The 17,414-nt window shown below is 42.4% G+C and overlaps 1 protein-coding gene across 4 annotated transcripts in view; it reads right to left on the minus strand.

Moving 5' to 3' along the window:
- ASAH2 (N-acylsphingosine amidohydrolase 2) overlaps positions 1 to 17,414 on the minus strand; it is a 76,530-nt gene that overhangs the window by 53,064 nt on the left and 6,052 nt on the right. Inside the window, exons 1-2 of one of the 4 annotated variants that reach the window (XM_036438455.2) lie at positions 2,552 to 2,826; positions 698 to 745 (exon numbers count right to left, since the gene is read on the minus strand). The gene's annotated coding sequence lies outside the window, so the exon portion shown is untranslated. Of the gene's footprint in view, positions 1 to 697; positions 746 to 2,551; positions 2,832 to 17,414 lie in introns of those variants that run through there. The other 3 variants (XM_036438454.2, XM_036438457.2, XM_036438456.2) reach the window with 3 other exon arrangements.

Genomic DNA, 17,414 nt, shown 5'->3' on the forward strand with positions numbered 1-17,414 from the left:
TCCATATCCCAAGCCAATAGCAGACAAGACCAATCGATTACAGCACTCTTCAGCAAGTTCAGGTGGGCACAGTACTCATCCTGGCATCCACCACTCATCCTTTGGCATTGGCAACTAAGTGAAAACCTATTTGCCTTCCTCGGCTACATCACTGCTGCTTTCCTTTATGGTGATGATGCTATTTCTGGGTCTAGGTTGGAGCACTTCTGTCTGCGGGGATGATGGACCACCCACGTTGTTTGTGCTTGGGAGAGGGCTTGCTGACGGGTGTGATTAGAGACTAAGTAAAATGATCTTGTCCACCTGGAGGTGACATCCATACCAAAGGCCTCCAAACCCCATGCTCTGACTTTCTCATTTACCCGATAAGAAAATGGCCTGGAAAGGGGGGTTGACATCTCTGGTCTCAAGCCAGGTGTGAATAAAATGTTCCTCTTCGGTGATAAGGATCTCCACACATTTTGCAAACCCTGTTGCAGATGAAGAGGATAAAAATACAAACGCCCCTGTTTTCTACAGAAGTGGAGAACGTCCTTACAAATTCCTTAGCATATTTTAGGAGAAGAATTCATCATTATACAGAGGAACTATAGAAGCTTAAAAAGTCATATAACAGGAGAAAGTATAATAATGGTCATTAAAAAAATTGGATTCTGGAGTCTGACTCCAGAATTCAAATCTCATTTCTGCCACTTACTGCAACTGAACTTGGGAAATCCCAGACACTGAGCCTCAGTTTCTCCATCTGTAAATAGGAATATGATGGTTTTAATTTTAGTATCTATTTCACAGAGTTCCCAGCAAAATAAGAGGAGATAATGCAAGTGATAATTTGTTGGTTCCGTGGAATGTAGCAAGTGCTCAAAATGTTTACATTCATCACTGGGTTCCAAATTGGCAAAACTCTGTGTTTCTCAAGGTCCTTGAAGGGCGTTTATATGAGACTACCATTAAAGGACTATTGGGATCACAGGAAGGGACTTGCTAGCCCACTTTATTAACCGTACTTTGGGAAGCCTGAGCAGTGAGATGGGACTGGAATCCCAAGACTTGCTCTCTCCCTCCTACCCCCCTGCCCTCAGAAATAGTAATATATGGCAAAAATGCTGCTATCCCCAAGAGTTGTAAATTGGCAACAAAAAAATTGTGTTTAGTACAGCCCAGACAATTTTTGGTTTCAATTTGACTTAATTGACAAGATAAAAGATTAAGTCTCACGATTTTTCTATAGAGTCCACATTTGCAAATCTGAAACTTCAAATTTCTTTCAAAATACTCCATAAAACGTGGCAACACTGAGCCAGCATTCCCATTTGCCAAAAGTTTCAAAACTTAGTAGGTGCTGTGCTTTTTAGATGGTGTGTGCTTTCTCCAACTTGCCAGAGCTCCTACCTCGTGGTTCCTATACATCTACGTTACTACCTGGTCTATGTAGTCATTTTATTTTGCAACCCCTGGACTAGAGGTTAAAAATCAACCAGCAAGCAAACACTTCAGAGGAAGGGCTGAACTGGGAATGGACAAAGAGACGGAAACATCTTTCTACATTTCCTGGTTATTGGTAGACTTTCCTCATCCATATGGCACCACCATGACCTTCCAGACCAGCAGTAGGAACAACTTTAAATTTAGGGCGGAACAAATTAGTTCTGCGTCTGGGTCTCAGGTTTCACAGACAGGCCCCCAGAAGTGAGGAAACACATCTAAGCTTTGCCTCTGGAACTTTGATCATCCAAAGAGGCTTATTAGTCATTAGCTATTGTTTCAGTAGCAAACTTCAAACCCAGTACACCTAGTTCTTGCTCTAATCTTTGGTTTCTGTAAGCCTTTCTGTTAGCTGAGACAACTTGTGTAGAAAAAAAGGGCAATAAAAAATGGATGACTGCCAAGTGGGCCTCCCAATCCCGGATCATCTACAGGCAAATGGTATATATAGGAGATATAGTCACGTGGTAGGAGCCGGTGTAACAAACAACAAAATCATACTTTTCTTTTTACACTAGTTTTTCTCTGTTGACTGATTACCACTACCCGCCTTTTGCACAAGTCAACAGAAGCACTTCATTTAACCTTAGAGTTCCCACCTCTTACTCGGAGTTGAGTGATGTGTTTCATCACTCTTACTTTGTTGCCAGAATTACTGCCAACATATCACAATCCTTTTGTAAGCCATTAGTACTATTTATTTCTCATAGCAATTAAAATCTGGGATTTCAAACATTAAAGCAAAAGCCCTCTGTTTTGCTGCAGAAGGAAAATGGACCAAGAATTACATTTTTTCTAAAATATGCATTTCCTTATGGTTCCCACTTAATCTAGCATAATCCTAGAAGGTCAATGATGAGGCTCTAATGAGACAACAGCAAGCACTTGTCACATCTTTACAAATAGTGCTGAGGTCCGAAAGAAAAAAGTATAATAATAATATGGCAAAATGGGTTTCCGAAGCTAAGAAAATGGGGTGGAGGTTTGGGATTTCATCAAGATCTCTGAGACAATGGGTGACTCAAGATCCATCCCTCTCTGTCCAAGAAAATAGAGGCATTCTTACCTTATCCAACCCCTTAAAAGACTTTCTGCATCCGGGAAACCAAACGGTGGTCCAAAATCGTGTTTCCTTCCCCTTGCACGTTGCTCAGCTAAGACTTCTCAGCACTCTCTGATGCCTACAGAGGAAAGACTTTTCACAGTGATTTCCCGAAGAGTTCTCATTATCATAACTTTGTGGGCTGGGTACAAGGATAAGATTAAAGTGTATTGATAACAAAAGGCTTACAGACACTCTCCCTTGGGACAGCCTAACACTGAGGTAGAATTGCAGGAGACCTGCAGGGCTGAAGGTCAGTCCTATGCAATGTGTACAAGCTGGAACAGAAGAAAAGAAGAGAAGAGAAGAGAAGAGAAGAGAAGAGAAGAGAAGAGAAGAGAAGAGAAGAGAAGAGAAGAGAAGAGAAGAGAAGAGAAGAGAAGAGAAGAGAAGAGAAAGAAAAGGAAAGGAAAGAAAGAAAAGGAAAGGAAAGAGGAAGAGAGAGAGGAAGAGAGAGAGGGGGGGAGGGAGAGAAAGAGGGAGGGAGGGAGTGAGGGAGAGAGAGAGGGAGGGAGGAATGGAGGAAAGGAGGAAAGGAATGAAGGAAAAAACACCTGCTTTTTCCTCAACTGGTCCCTCAACCACATTCCGGTGGCATTAGAGTGGGCTATGGGTCCCACTGGGCAATATTTATACTGATTTCAGAACAGAAGAGCATTTTTAATTTTTAGTAATTATATGTGGTTAAGATTATGGATGGGTTTCACACACACACACACACACACACACACACACACACACACCCATCCCTTTCGGCTCTTGGTATTTTCTGTACTAGCCATGGAGCACATTTGTAAAGGGGAAATAAAATGTTCACCTCCTCTTGGAGAATACAAACCATCTAACAGCGTGAAGTTATACAGTGGCCCACCAGAGACAAAGAGAGTGAGAAAGAGGCCAGAGCCCCCTGTTGGGCCAGGTAAGCCCAGGCTGTCCAGGAAGCACTTTGAAGATGATAGTGGCCGCTTAATTCCTGGCAGAGTTTGGTCTGCCTCTCATTTAGTCCAGCTAATAAATGAGGCCGGAATGATGGACTTAGAATCTAAACATTTTGCGAGCCCCTAATGAAATGCGGGATGTAGGCCATGATCGTCCACAGCTGGCTGCTTATGTCGCCAGAGGAGACAGGCCTCTGAGTGATGCACACCGACAGCTCAAGTATTCCGATTAAACCCAAATAAAACCAGCCCCTCGCTGTAAGTGCCTCTTTATGGGAAACACTAATGACCAGGGGGGGAATACGTCCCAGGATAATGCAGACATACAGGGAGCAAAACCCACACAGTGAGTTTTGCTTCCTAAAACAAGAGATCCAGGCCCTTTAACAAACACAGTGGAAGTGGAGAGGGAAAGAGCAGAAAAGTGGAGAAGGGGGCGGGCAGGGGGAAGAGGAGGGAGGAGAGAAAGGAGGAAAACAGGAGGAGGAGAGAGACTGGAGGGGAGAGTAGGCAGGGGGAGGAGAGGGACCAAGGAGGAAAGGAAAGGAGAAGAAAGCTGTAGATTAAAAAAGGCTGAAGAGACATCAATCAGCTGCATGTTGTAAGCACTTTTTAAACCATCATTATTTGGAACTTGATTCAAACAAACTGTTTTTAAAATTATGAGACAATTGGAAAAATCTGAACACCAACTAGATATTTGATGATATGAAGGGATTATTGCTTTAAATGTTAGTGTAATAATGATTTTATTATACTTTTTTTTAATCCTTATCTTTTTGATACATCCCAAAACCAATAAAAATAAAATACCCAAAGTGCAAGACTGATCAGTGGATAGATATGGAGGTGCATAGATGATGGACAGATGGAAGGACAGATGGATGGAAAACAACTTTGTTCTGTAATATGCCAGTGGACGGGAGAGAGAGGGCTAAAAGCACTGTGGAGGGCATTGTAGAGAGCTTCAAGCTCCACTCTCTTTAAACCCAGCCAGGGGCAAAGGGGGACCCTCCTGTGCCTACGATCCAGATGTGCTTGAGGTTCTGCCTTTCAGAAGCCCTAGTGTGAGACCCCGGTTCAGAACTGAGCCGCTTGGGAAGAGAGGCGAGGCCTGGGACACGGGGTTACTGTTTGGGATCAGGGCAGCGGGACCCTACTGGCAGCCTGGTGGCTGCTTCTGATGCCCAGCTGCTTCCTCACCCCATGACCGTGACTGTGACAGGCTAGCCCACCCCTTAGCAGCTCCGCTTCGCAGTTCACACTGGGCAGTTGTTCCCAGAAGCTCAACCTCCCTTCCCTGTCTTTGCCTTCACAGAGGCTCTGCACGTTCTCTCTAGCCACTCACAAATCTCTCTTCTTAAGCCAGTTGGAGTGGATTCTGTTGCCTCCAACTAAGAACGCATCGCAGCTGAACCTCAGTGAAGTGGGCGGCGGAACATCCATGAGGTTAAAAGTGATGGGCAGAGAATTCAAGATGGCTGCACAGGTAAACACCTAGCCGCGGCCTCACACAACAATTTCAATAAAATACAACTAAAATATAAAATGGACATTACCCAGAACTACAGGAAAGTCGACTGACTGGAAATTCTACAATGAGAAGCAAGGAGAAAACCAGAAGGAAGTGCAGAGGAGCTGTAAAAGCCTAAGGTATGGAGACACGCGGAGCGTGGAGAGGACTGAGCTGGAGCCCAAGAGGAAGGGCGGGGCGGCTGATTGCCTGGCTGGTGTTCCCTAGCAGGAAGGAGATAAAAACTCCGACTGTGCTGGACCCCAGTTCCGACTGCTCTGAACCCCAGTGCTAGGCCAGACCCCAGGGACCCAGGCTCATCCATAGGGAGCTGGGCTGTAAGGCAGAACCCCAGGGGAGCGGTGAAAGGAGGTCCCGGAGGCACACACGTTGCGTGGAGAGAAGGGACGGTTGGCTGTGCCGCAGGTTTGCCCTGGCGGGAAGGAGACTGGGGCTCCAGACTGCTCTGAACGCCACCTCCAATCCCACTTCCAACTGAACTGAACCCCAGTTCCAGGCTCATTGGGGGAGAGCCTAGACTGTTTGGTAGTAGGCGAAAATCGAGGGCACCTTTCTCTCAGAGGTGCTTGCAGCGAGTACTGAGATTCAGGAACCACATAGGGCGGGGCTGATGGAAGCCAAGGCTGTAGGCTCCACCCTGAAACTCCACCCCATCAGGGAAGCTGCAAAAATGCGACAATGAAATAGATCACAAACGAAAAAAATGGAGGACAAAAAGCGACTGGATATAGAGTTCAAATCTACGCTTATAAGGTTTTTCAAGAATTTCCTAGAAAAGATCGATAAGACCTATGAGGATATGAAAAGGGATCAACTAGAATTAATAAGGAATCAATAAGAAATGATAAGGGATCAACAAGAAATAAAGAATACATTGTCTGAAATAAAAAATATTATATAGAGTCCTAAAAACAGAATGGAAGATCACAAGAATAAAGTCAAAGATTTGGAACATAAAGAGCCAGAAAACACTTCTCCGCAGAAGCTAGAAGGCAAGAGAATCCAGAAAATTGAAGATAATGTAAGAAACCTCTGGGACAATTTCAAGCGACTAACATCAGAATTATGGGGGTCCCAGAAAATGAGAGAGAGCAAGATATCAAAAACATACTGAAAGAAATAGTGACAGAAAACTTCCCCCACCTGGTGAAAGAATTAGACTTACAAGTCCAGGAAGCGCACAGAACTCCAAACAAGGAATCCAAAGAGGACCACACCAAGACAAATCATAATTAAAATTCCAAGAGCGAAAGACAAAGAGAGAATATTAAAAGCAGCAAGAGCAAAGCAGGTAGTTACCTATAAAGGAGCACCTATACAATTGTCAGCTGATTTCTCAACAGAAACCATGCAGGCCAGACAGGAATGGCAAGAAATATTCAAGGTGATGAATAGCAAGAACCTACAGCCAAAGATAATCTATCCAGCAAAGCTACCACTCAGAATCGAAGGACAGATAAAGAGCTTCACTAATTAAAAAAAAAAAAAAAAAAAAAAAAAAAAAAAAAAAAAAAGCTAAAGGAGTTAATCACCACCAAACCAGAATTATATGAATTGCTGAAGGGGGTTCTTTTGGAAGAGAAAGTAAATAAGGGTAAAATTATGAACAACAAATATGTAACTATCAACAAGTGAATCTAAAAACCAAGGAAATTAAAAAAAATCTGATGAACAATATTAACTATTGAATATAATAGAAGGGGAGGGGGAGTGAACTGATGATTCTTGGGGAAAAGGGGAGAGGGGGATGTGGGAAGAGACTGAACATAAACTGTGTACCTATGGATGAGGACAATGGGGGGTGGGGAAAGGGCAGAGGGTGGGGTGGGAACCTGGTGGAGGAGAGCAATGGAGGAGGGGGGAGGAACATTTGTAATAATATGAACAATAAAAATTTATTAAAAAAAATAAAGCAATGGGCAGTCTGGCACACTACATTTTTCTTAGGTCCAAACAGAAACGCATTGTACATACACCACAGGGCTGCCATGGTGAGACCTTACCCCCCTGGGTTTGTGGACTGGAAAATTCCTTGGAAACCCAAAGCAGTGCCATCATCAGTTAACTATGTATAGAACCATCTTTTTACTTGTCTCAGTTGAACCTTGATCTTAAACCACAAATAAACAACAGATGAAAGAACGGAGCCCCTTCTGTTCCAAGCCGGAGAGAGTTTCTTGGGACACCCTCTGCCCTGTGCTATGCTGAGCCTGGGGCTGTGACGAGGCGCTGTGCCTCACTGCAGTGGGAGCCCAAGGGCAGGCAGGTGGCCTCCACAGGGGCCAGGCTGGCCAGGCTGGGCAGACAGGAAGATGGCACTGGACAGAGGAGCACCCCAGGGCTCCTCTCCCCCTGGGGACTCACCAAGTCCAGGTTCCCAGCAATCCTTATGTTCTGCTTTCCTTCGAGGACAGGAGAGATCTGCTACTCAAGGGCTTCAGTTTCTCTCCCCAAATGTATACCAGTCTTACCTCCAACATGATGGGGCAAAATGATAAAGAGAGATGTTGAGGTTATAGGAAGGCCTGGAATTTGGAATCTGAAGATTGAGGCTTTTTTTCCTCATTGCAAAAAGACAAGAAGAAAACAAAACAAAACAAAACAAAAAAAACAGACTAACAACCCTGGCCAGTGTGGCTCAGTTGTCTGAAGCATCATCCAGTACATGAAACGTTGTGGGTTCAATGCCTGATCAGGGCACATACCTAGGTTGCAGGTCCAATCCCTACCTGGGGCATGTACAGGAGGCAATTGATTGATTTGTCTCACTTCTCTCTCTCTCATCAATAAAAATACCTTGAGTGAGGATTAAAAAAATTGGATTTGCACAACTTCCTTAATTCTCTACTGTTAGATAGAGAACAGTGTGGGGCTATAAGACATTTGCAGAGTATCTGGAGACTATTCTCTGATGATTTATCTTTTCCCAAAACCATAGATAAGAATATATTGCATTTGGCAGTGACAAATTTGACCTGTTTGCCATACAAGATTACGAAGGCAAATTGGGGGAACGCAGGCTGCACCTTCATTTATCGTTATTTCAGGGGCATGGTGACAATAGTGTTTGATGTAATGCTTCCCCTCTGTATAAATCTCAGGCTCACCATCCCCCACCTGTACTGTGCCCTGCGGGGAAAGTACCACACTGTTCATGGATATAGAACTTGGAAAAGAAGGGACCAAGAGAAGCAGGAAGCTATATGCTTGTATCACAGTCCAGCCTAACTGGATGTTCTCTCTGGCCAATGGGGGACAGGATGGCCTCAGTGGAGCTTGACATCAAGGTATTTGTCTTCCTCACACTGGGCAGGACCACGCTGAAACAGAATCATGTTTGGTGAGAACTGTTCTTTTCCTTGCCTGGAGCAAGTGGACTTGCAATCATTCACAGCGGATCCCTCGCTAAACCAGCTAAAAAGCAGAAGGGGAAGAGGATCGGGCCATCCCCATGCTAGAGAGCAAATGCACGCATTTCTCACCTTTTCTGAAGCTGCAATATGTTCACCTCATCCCCAAGGACAATCCACTTGAGATGCAGGAGGAAAAGAAAAACATTCTTGCTCATATGCATCCACCTGAAGAGATAACCTGGGTATGTCATTGATTTGGGATGATGATAAGGGTTAGGTGGCATCTGAAATGCCCACGCTCAAAGGGGATAGCCCCATGGTCGGCAAACGGTGGCTCACGAGCCCCCTGTGGCTCTTTGGCCCCTTGAGTGTGGCTCTTCCACAAAATACCATGACCTGGGCAAGTCTATTTAGAAGAAGTGGCATTAGAAGAAGTTTAAGTTTAAAAAGTTTGGCTCTCAAAAGAAATTCAATCATTGTACTGTTGATATTTGGCTCTGTTGACTAATGAGTTTGTCGACCACTGGGATAGCCACTGTACCCTATGTGAAGGCCAGGACTGAGTCTCAGTGTTAACAAAAGCTGAGCAGGTTTTGGGTCCCGAGGGACTGAGGTTAAAGTATGGAGTTACCACCCGAAGTTAGTGGTAACTAACCTTGTTACCACAAGTGGTTAGTGGGTTCTCCAGGAATTAAAAGGCCAGCCTGGGAAGTCCATGAGCTAAAGCTAGAGCCAACGATGGGTGGAAACCATACAGGAATCCCAAGCTTGCAGGAGCCAGAGCCAACTCGATATAAAGCCAAGACAGTGTCAGACAGGGATGGAATCTAGGCTAAAGCAGATGAAGCACCAGAACAAAGAAGTTGGTGGTCTTGGGCAAAGACCCAAATCACCTACAGGTACTGTTTGCGACTCCATTTAATGGGTCAGTAGATTAAAGAGACTCACATGGGTTGGGCTAGCTAATCACACCAAGACATGAAAAATAACAACTTACTGAGCTATTACTGTGTGGACACGTATCAAGCCAGGGCAAGAAGGATAGCCATCTTTTTAAAAATAATAAAGAATAAGAATCAAATCAAATAAGCTTACAGAACTCTTTAGTGTCTTCCAGACTTTGTTATGATAACATTATATGAATTCACTCATTTGATACTTAAGGATGATACTATTCCTATCCCCATTTTACCTTTAACTTAAAAAGCAAGCAAGACAGAAAAACATAGACCAGACCAGTGGTCGGCAAACTCATTAGTCAACAGAGCCAAATATCAACAGTACTATGATTGAAATTTCTTTTGAAAGTCAAATTTTTTAAACTTCTTCTAATGCCACTTCTTCAAAATAGACTCGCCCAGGCTGTGGTATTTTGTGGAAGAGCCACACTCAACGGGCCAAAGACCCGCATGTGGCTAGTCAGCCGCAGATTGCTGACCATGGGACCAAACCATCAAACCTCAGAGGGAAGGTAAGGGAGGGTGGAGGTAAGGGAGCGAGATCAACCAAAGGACTTGTATGCATTCATTATAAGCCTAACCAATGAACACAGACACGGGGGGGGGGGGGGGCATAAGCGGGGTGAGGGGAACAATGGGGGGATAAGAACACATATGTAATACCTTAATCAATAAAGGGAAAAAGAGCAAACAAGAAAAGTGAGCCAGAGAGAAGTAAAACAAAGAACCGAAGGTCATACTGCCAATAGGCAACCAAGCTGGATTCAATACCAGATCATGTGCCTCAGAAGTGTCTCTCTTAACCATCAGCTACCAGTGTTTCCCAAACTTTTGACTTATGTGTACCCCTTCTATAATTTTGGTAACGCTGAGTACCCCTCATACTCATGAGAACATAGAATTAGGCACAGCTAAGCACAGTGCAGTGCATATCCCCACCAAACTTCGGCGCAACGTGTACCCCCACCAAACTCTTCCCTGGGGGTACACGTACCACATTTTGGGAAACACTGATACACTATGCATCACAAGCATCTGCCCTTTACTAGTATGAACATGCCTGATGGCCTTACAATAACACTGAAATAATGCATACAATGTAATAAAATACACAACACTCACAGTAAGAAGAAATCAAATACTGAGAGTCAGCGACTGTGAGAAGAGGTAAGGATTGTTCTTGAGTCACCTAGTTTGACCCCTCTGTCCTTGAGACAAGGCGAAGTTACTTGCCCAAGGTCACTGTGAAGGAGACTGGCAGTACTCATCCATATCTGGTCCTCTGCTCCTTTGTGGGCACACAGGAAGGGCATCAGCGCCTTGGTAGTCACTGGTCCATGGCTGTGTGTGGCAGTGACATGTGTATCTCCGGGACTGGAGCATTTTAATGTGGAGGCATCTGAGAGGGGGTGTGAGCTCTTTGTGATCGCTCTTCCTCCACTGTGTTGACCCTGATAACTTCATGTCCTAGATGATACGTAACAAGATCCCTGAGTCACCACTTCGAAGAAACCTACCTCAGGGAGTCACCAGGCCAGAAGTATACTTTGCATAAACAAGAAATAAATGCTGATGTGTTAAGCAACTGAGATTTAGAGAGGGTTTTTGGTTACCTCAGCAAGACCCCCACCCATCCTCATTAATCACCTGATTAACACCAGTTAATAAAGATGACGCCTTAGCTAAATTCTAAATCTTCTTTTAACATTTATTTCAGTTCCATAAATTCCACAAATCGAATGGTTTTTATTTCTGGGTAACCACATGCAGAAAGATGAAAAGGGAATTAATTAATTATATTAATTTTAAAATATACTAAAATCTCTCAAATTCAAGAGATCACATTTTATGCAATTTCAACTCTAAGACATAGTAAAAAATGAGGAATAAATATTGAAAAACCCAGAAACTTATTAAATAAAGTCCATGCTTTTTATACCACAGGACAGATTCAAGTCCATGGAGAATTTGGTGACTTTTAATTCACATGCAGTTCTAACCAACCATTCTTTTTCTTCAAATCACAAAAAAAAAAAAAAAAAAAAAAAAAAAAAAAAAAAAAATTAGAATACTCCAGGTGGCTAGAAGCAGACATACAAGTAGCAAAAGTTATAGCTTAAAGAGATTCACATTAAAATTGCTCATGACAATAATCAGTAGTCAGAATGACAACTTGAGTTGTTTTTAACAATCCCTAAGAAAGCAGAAGAATGTGTAAAGTGATTTGAAAAGACTTCCCTCCATGATTTTTTATTTTTAAGTTCAGAGTTTAAAAAGAAAGAATTTCAACTTTTTGTTTACTTTAATTTTCTTTATTGATTAAGGTATCACATATTTGTCCTCATCCCCACTTTTAAAGCTGTCAAAACTATAAAGAGGGAGACAGAGGCAAAGAGATAACTAGACTAATCCATTTCAAAACACTACCATGTTTTTCTTGAGGTGGGATTTGGGAATTTTATTGTCTCTATGCTACTTTACCTATTTAATTTTTCTGCAATAACTATGTATTTGTTCTGTGGTAAAAGCTAATTTTTAAAGGGATAATTGCAGGATAGAAAAAAGAGACATGGAATAAATACTTTAATTCTCCATCTAGACTTTAAAAAAAAAAAAAAAAAAAAAAAAAGGATAAAGTCTGCTAGCCCGTTGTTCATTGTTATGCATCGTCAAATGAAGACTAGCCACTACTAAAAATAGAGCTTCTGTGTCTTTTCGTGGCTAAACAAGACAGGCTGTGCTCACTTCAGACTCCATCTTGGTTGAGCTCATCAGTCAGTGGTATGATTATCTGGGAGGTGTAGGAATAATGAGGCATCCACTAATTTAGCCAGAGCCAAGTTCCACCTGCTTATGCATTTCACTAATGAGAAAACAGGCTGAGCTGCCTTTTCATGTTCCAGGGAGCTGAACCTTGGATGCCCCGTAAGAGATAAAGACTCTTGTGAATTAGATAATTATATTGGTATTTACATAAGAGAATTGATATCACCAGGCGGCATAGAGCTGGGCTACACCAAGTTGATACACCTACCGCCTCATAAACTAGTCCAAAGGTAAAGACACGATTGGAGACTGGCATTTTTTCCATACCTATGTATTGCTTTCAGGGTTGATATGTTCAAAAGATTTTGCTACTGATTCAGCCTGAGTGCTGACCAATTAGAACAGATGCCAGGGTAAACAGCTGGCATGCCTGCCCCAATGCCTTCCTGCTGAACATCAGCCCACCTTGGTGAGTTTCTTTTTAAAACCTGGAATTATAAATTGTCTGAGAGGTTTTTTTTTCAGAGACTGCATCATTGAATTTATAAGCTTGGTAAGTAGAATGAATAGTCATTTAAAAAAAAAAAAAAAAGGCCCTCCAAACTCACCTCACACTGCTAGAAATATTATTTCAAACCATCATGAAAGTGACAGGCTACTCATTGTGGATTTTATGTCGACCTTATACTACCACAAAATGGGGGGGGGGGGGAGGGGGAGAAAGCATCTGAAAACTGGTGTGATACTCCTGACAAGCTTTCCAGTTTGAAACTGAATTATGAGATGAAAAACAAACAAACAAACAAACAAAAACCATCTTTCTCTAGCTTAGGCATGTTATAAGCCAAATTATCCTTGAAAATCCTTTGCAAGGAGAAAAAAACAAACTCAATTTGTAGGGGAGAAAAATGAGACCAAGAGCAATGCTTAAAATCTTACCCAGGAAGAGAGAGGCTGTCTCTATCACAGGCATATCAAAGGCAGAAGACAATAAGTGAGGTACATTTATTAGCCACTCTCCTACATGTGGGGTGCTTTACAGCAGGCAAGTAGCTGCGTGGAACCTGCAGATGTCTGTGACAGAATCAACTGCACAGATGCAATGGCAAAGCATAGTGGGTGGCTAGGAGACAATAAGGATCAGTGAGGACTGCATCAGCCAGAAAGTGTGTGCTCCTCGGAAGGGGACGGCCACCACTGGTTGGTGCCATGAGGAAATGAAAGCCCAATGTTGATGAGTCTTTTCATTTTCTAATGAAAGTCAGAAAAATTGATGTTTACCTAAAATGTCTTGATTTTCAAATGTAGGCAAACAAATTTAAAACACACACACATTTATCTGTCATTTAGATCAAAACTATGTGTGACCAACTGTCCAGGCCACAAGTTGCAACCTCTTCTTTTAATCCATTGCTTCATTCAGAAATATTTTCTGAGCATCAGTGGAATAGTAGACACTATGCTGATACAGTTGGTGACACTAAGGATACAGTTCACAAGCCAAAATTTCTGCCTTCACAAAAAAAACTTACAATGGAGCCCTGGCCATGGTTTCTATTGCTTTCAACCCTGAAAGCCATACATAGGCATGGAAAAAATGCCCGTTAGAGCATCAGCCCTCGCAGCAAAGGGTCTCAGGTTCAATTCCCAGTCAAGGGCACCATACCTAGGTTGCAGGTTCCATCCTCAATCCCCATCCAGCCATATGTGGGAGACAACCAATCGACATTCTCTCTCTCTTAACCTCTCTCTCTCTCTCAATCTCTTCTTTCCTCCCCTTCCACTCATTCTAAAAAAAAAAAAAAAAAAAAAAAAAATTTAGATCAATGGAAAAATATTCTCCTGTGAGAATTAACAACAACAACAAAATCTTAATGTGTGATAGAGATAATTCACAAATAATTATAATACTGGACTATTCATGCCTCTGTAGTATGTAACAGGGAACCCTAATCCAGACCTAAAGGGAGTCAGAGATGGCTTTGCCAAATAGCTAATATTTAAGTTAAGGCCAGAAGGGTAGTTCTTAAACTATGTCAGTTAGCTTCAGCAACATAACACCTCATCCCAAAACTTAATAGATTACAATAACCACTTGTTTAGTTCATGATTCTGTAGACTAGCAATTCAGCTAGGCCCAGCTGGACAGTTCTGCTGATCTAGGACCTGTGAATACATCCATAGAGAGCTGCTGGGTGATTGGGATTGGCTGGGAGCTGTTGGTATAGCATGGCCGCTGCTGTGAGAGCTGGTCTCCTTTCCCTCTGCTCTCTCATTTTCCAGCAGGCTGGCCCAGGGCCATTCACAGGGGCTGGGTAATCTTCCAAGGGAACTAGTGGAAATACACAAGCCTTTTGGAGGTCTAGACTCAGACCTGGAATACAGTAATTTCCATTGCACTGTGCTGAAGCAAGTCCCAGGACCAGCCCAGACTCAAGGGAGGAGGAATGGTCCCCACCTCTTAAGAGGAAGTCACATTGCAGGAAGTGTGGATTCAGGGAGGGATGGAGAACGATGGCCATCTTGACAATCTCTCTCACCAGAGGAGATATGGCACATGCAAAGGCCTGAAGGCAAGAGAGAGCAAATAGAGTTGGCACCCTCCAGATTGTTTGGTATGAGAGGAACAGAGAAGGCCAAGAGGGGACTGAGGAAAGACGTGACAAGTGTGGTCAGAAGAAGCCAGATTGTGAAAGACCTACCATATATGCAACCCAGAAATAGAGAGATTAAAGATTTAAAAAAACTTTCTCTCTGCTATGAGTGATATAAGATAAATAAATATAGAAATAATGCAAAGTTGAACATAAGCATCCTAAATAAAATGCTCTGGGGGCTCATAAAAAGGAGATAACATATCTAGTTTAAAAAATAAGACTTCATGAAGGAGATAGGATACAAGCTGAATTTTGAAGAACAAAAACAAAACAAAACTTGCATATAGAGATATAAAGGTGGAAGTCTATAGTTAAGTATAGGGGAAGGGAAGCCCAAATTATCTATGTATATAAAAGCCTAAATAACTGGACAATTGGCCAACTGGCCAGTAGCTATGATGCACACTGACCAGCAGGGGGCAAACACTCAATGCAGGAGCTGCCAGGCTGTAGTGACTTGGCAGTTGCGGTTTTTGGGTGACACACCCAGAACCAGAGAGGAGGGAGCCATCAGGGGATGTTGGAGAGCTGGTTTTAGCCTGATCCTACAGGCCAAATGAATGAATGAATCTGTGCAATGGGCCTCTAGTGGTTGGCAAAGAGTTTTGTTTGTGAAGAAGGGCAGCAGTGCTTTGTCAATTTTGGTCTTGACCTCCTAAAGGATGATGTTCATATGTGACACTCTCCCACATTCATATCCTGATGATGCCAGAGTTGAGACAGCACGTGGTGTTACATAAGATTACCAGGTCTCTGGTTATGACCTCATCCTCTCTTACCCATGGTCCATCATGACACTGAATTTGAGAATCACAAACATAATTTTTCTTAGAGTAGCAATGAAAGAAGCAGCTGAGAAGATCAAGTTAGGTTCTCGAATGCCAGGCTGTTGAATTTTAACCTAGGGAAGGCAGTAAAGAGCCCCAGAATATTTCTGAGTACAATAAATACATACATTGAGGTACATTTTGCAAACATACATCTGACAAAAGTGGATAAATGCAACAGAGAGAGGCTGAAAGAGAATGTTTCTTTCTTATCCCCTGATCATGGCAAGCATCACTAATCAATCAAGGGACCTTTTCTAGAGAATCTCAGATACAGCCTCTGAGTTCTTCCTAACTAGTGCTCTACTGGTACAGAAGAAGGTGGAGCTGAAAAGCAAATGGGAACCTGAAGGATGCCCTGAGGCTAGAGACAGGCAATCATTTAAGAGGTGAGAGCCCATTGGGGAGGGAAGCAGAGCCAGGGTGGCATGTAGAAATGAAAGCAGGGAACACTTGAGAAGTGTGCATGAAGTATGGGGTTTGACAGGGGTTCAGTTGGGAGATGAAAAAGAGGAGAAAATCAAAGATCATTCCAACTTTTTTTAAGATTGGAGAGAACTGTGGTACCAATAAGCAAGAAATGGGAAACTTGGGAAAACAAACTAATTGTAAATATTAGAAGAAATGGATTCAGTTTGAGTGTTGGCAATAAACACTAGGCCTACAGCATTAGAATGAGGGCTGAAGCTCAAGTTTGCAACTACAACACAAAACAAAAATCTCACACAGCATTTCTGCCAAGATTCCAGCTTATGGAGAGAAACTGTTTTTGTTGTTATTATTGTGTGTGTGTGTGTTTTGTTTGTTTGTTTGTTTGTTTGCATAAGAAACCCTGAGGAGAAATGACTCATGCATTGCATATGGGCCACAATCGCACAGGTTGAAACCTGAAGTTTCCTACCCCACCTTCCAACGTCTGCTCTGTCTGAAGCTCGGAGTTAATGAAATACCTGAAAAACTTGATCCAATTATGAAATCCATGCTCTTGCTACCTCTAACTTGAGATCATTTTTCACCCAACAAAAGTGGGAACCCAGGTTCATTGGAGAGGAGCTAAATTTCCATTGTAGGGATATAATAAAGAATTATAACTTAGAGTATGAGTTCCAGATTAACATATTCTTGAGTTCAAATCCCAACACTGCCCTAACCTGAGGACGTCACTTAACTTCTCTATGCACCTATTTCCTCATCTGTAAAATGGAAAGAATAGTAGTATTCAAATTTTTTTATTAAATTATTATCTGTGTACATATCTTACCATTCTCCCCCCCTCCCATACATACCCTCCCTCCCCAGAGTTTTGTGTCCATTGGTTGTACTTACATGCATGTATACAAGTCCTTCGGTTGATCTATTATCTCCCCCAGATCTCCCTCCCCCCCTGCTGTAATTTGACAGTCTGCTTGTTGCTTTACTGTCTCTATAGTAGTATTCAAATCTTAAGGTTGTTGTGAGAATTGAGAAATACATGGTACGATGCACTCAATTATTAAATATGATTGCTTCACAATTACCCTTCATCTTTGTTGTATAGACACTCTTGCAAATGCTAATGAATAATTCCCCTTATACATTAATATAATCCATGGGGATTTCTCACATTTCAATAAAAAAAAATTTCCTTTGGGTTAGCCTAAGTAGATGAGAAATTTCAAGAACCTGCTTATGAATGAATGACTTCTATGATGGGAATTCTAGAGACTTCCCCACTCTTTGAGAACATAAGGTAATTCTAGCCATAGTGTTAATCTCCCTGTATATGAAGTTAGAAAGATAGCCTTAAACAAATG

This window comes from Pipistrellus kuhlii, unplaced genomic scaffold (assembly GCF_014108245.1).
Source record: "Pipistrellus kuhlii isolate mPipKuh1 unplaced genomic scaffold, mPipKuh1.p scaffold_m20_p_15, whole genome shotgun sequence".
Taxonomy (NCBI): Eukaryota; Metazoa; Chordata; class Mammalia; order Chiroptera; family Vespertilionidae; genus Pipistrellus; species Pipistrellus kuhlii.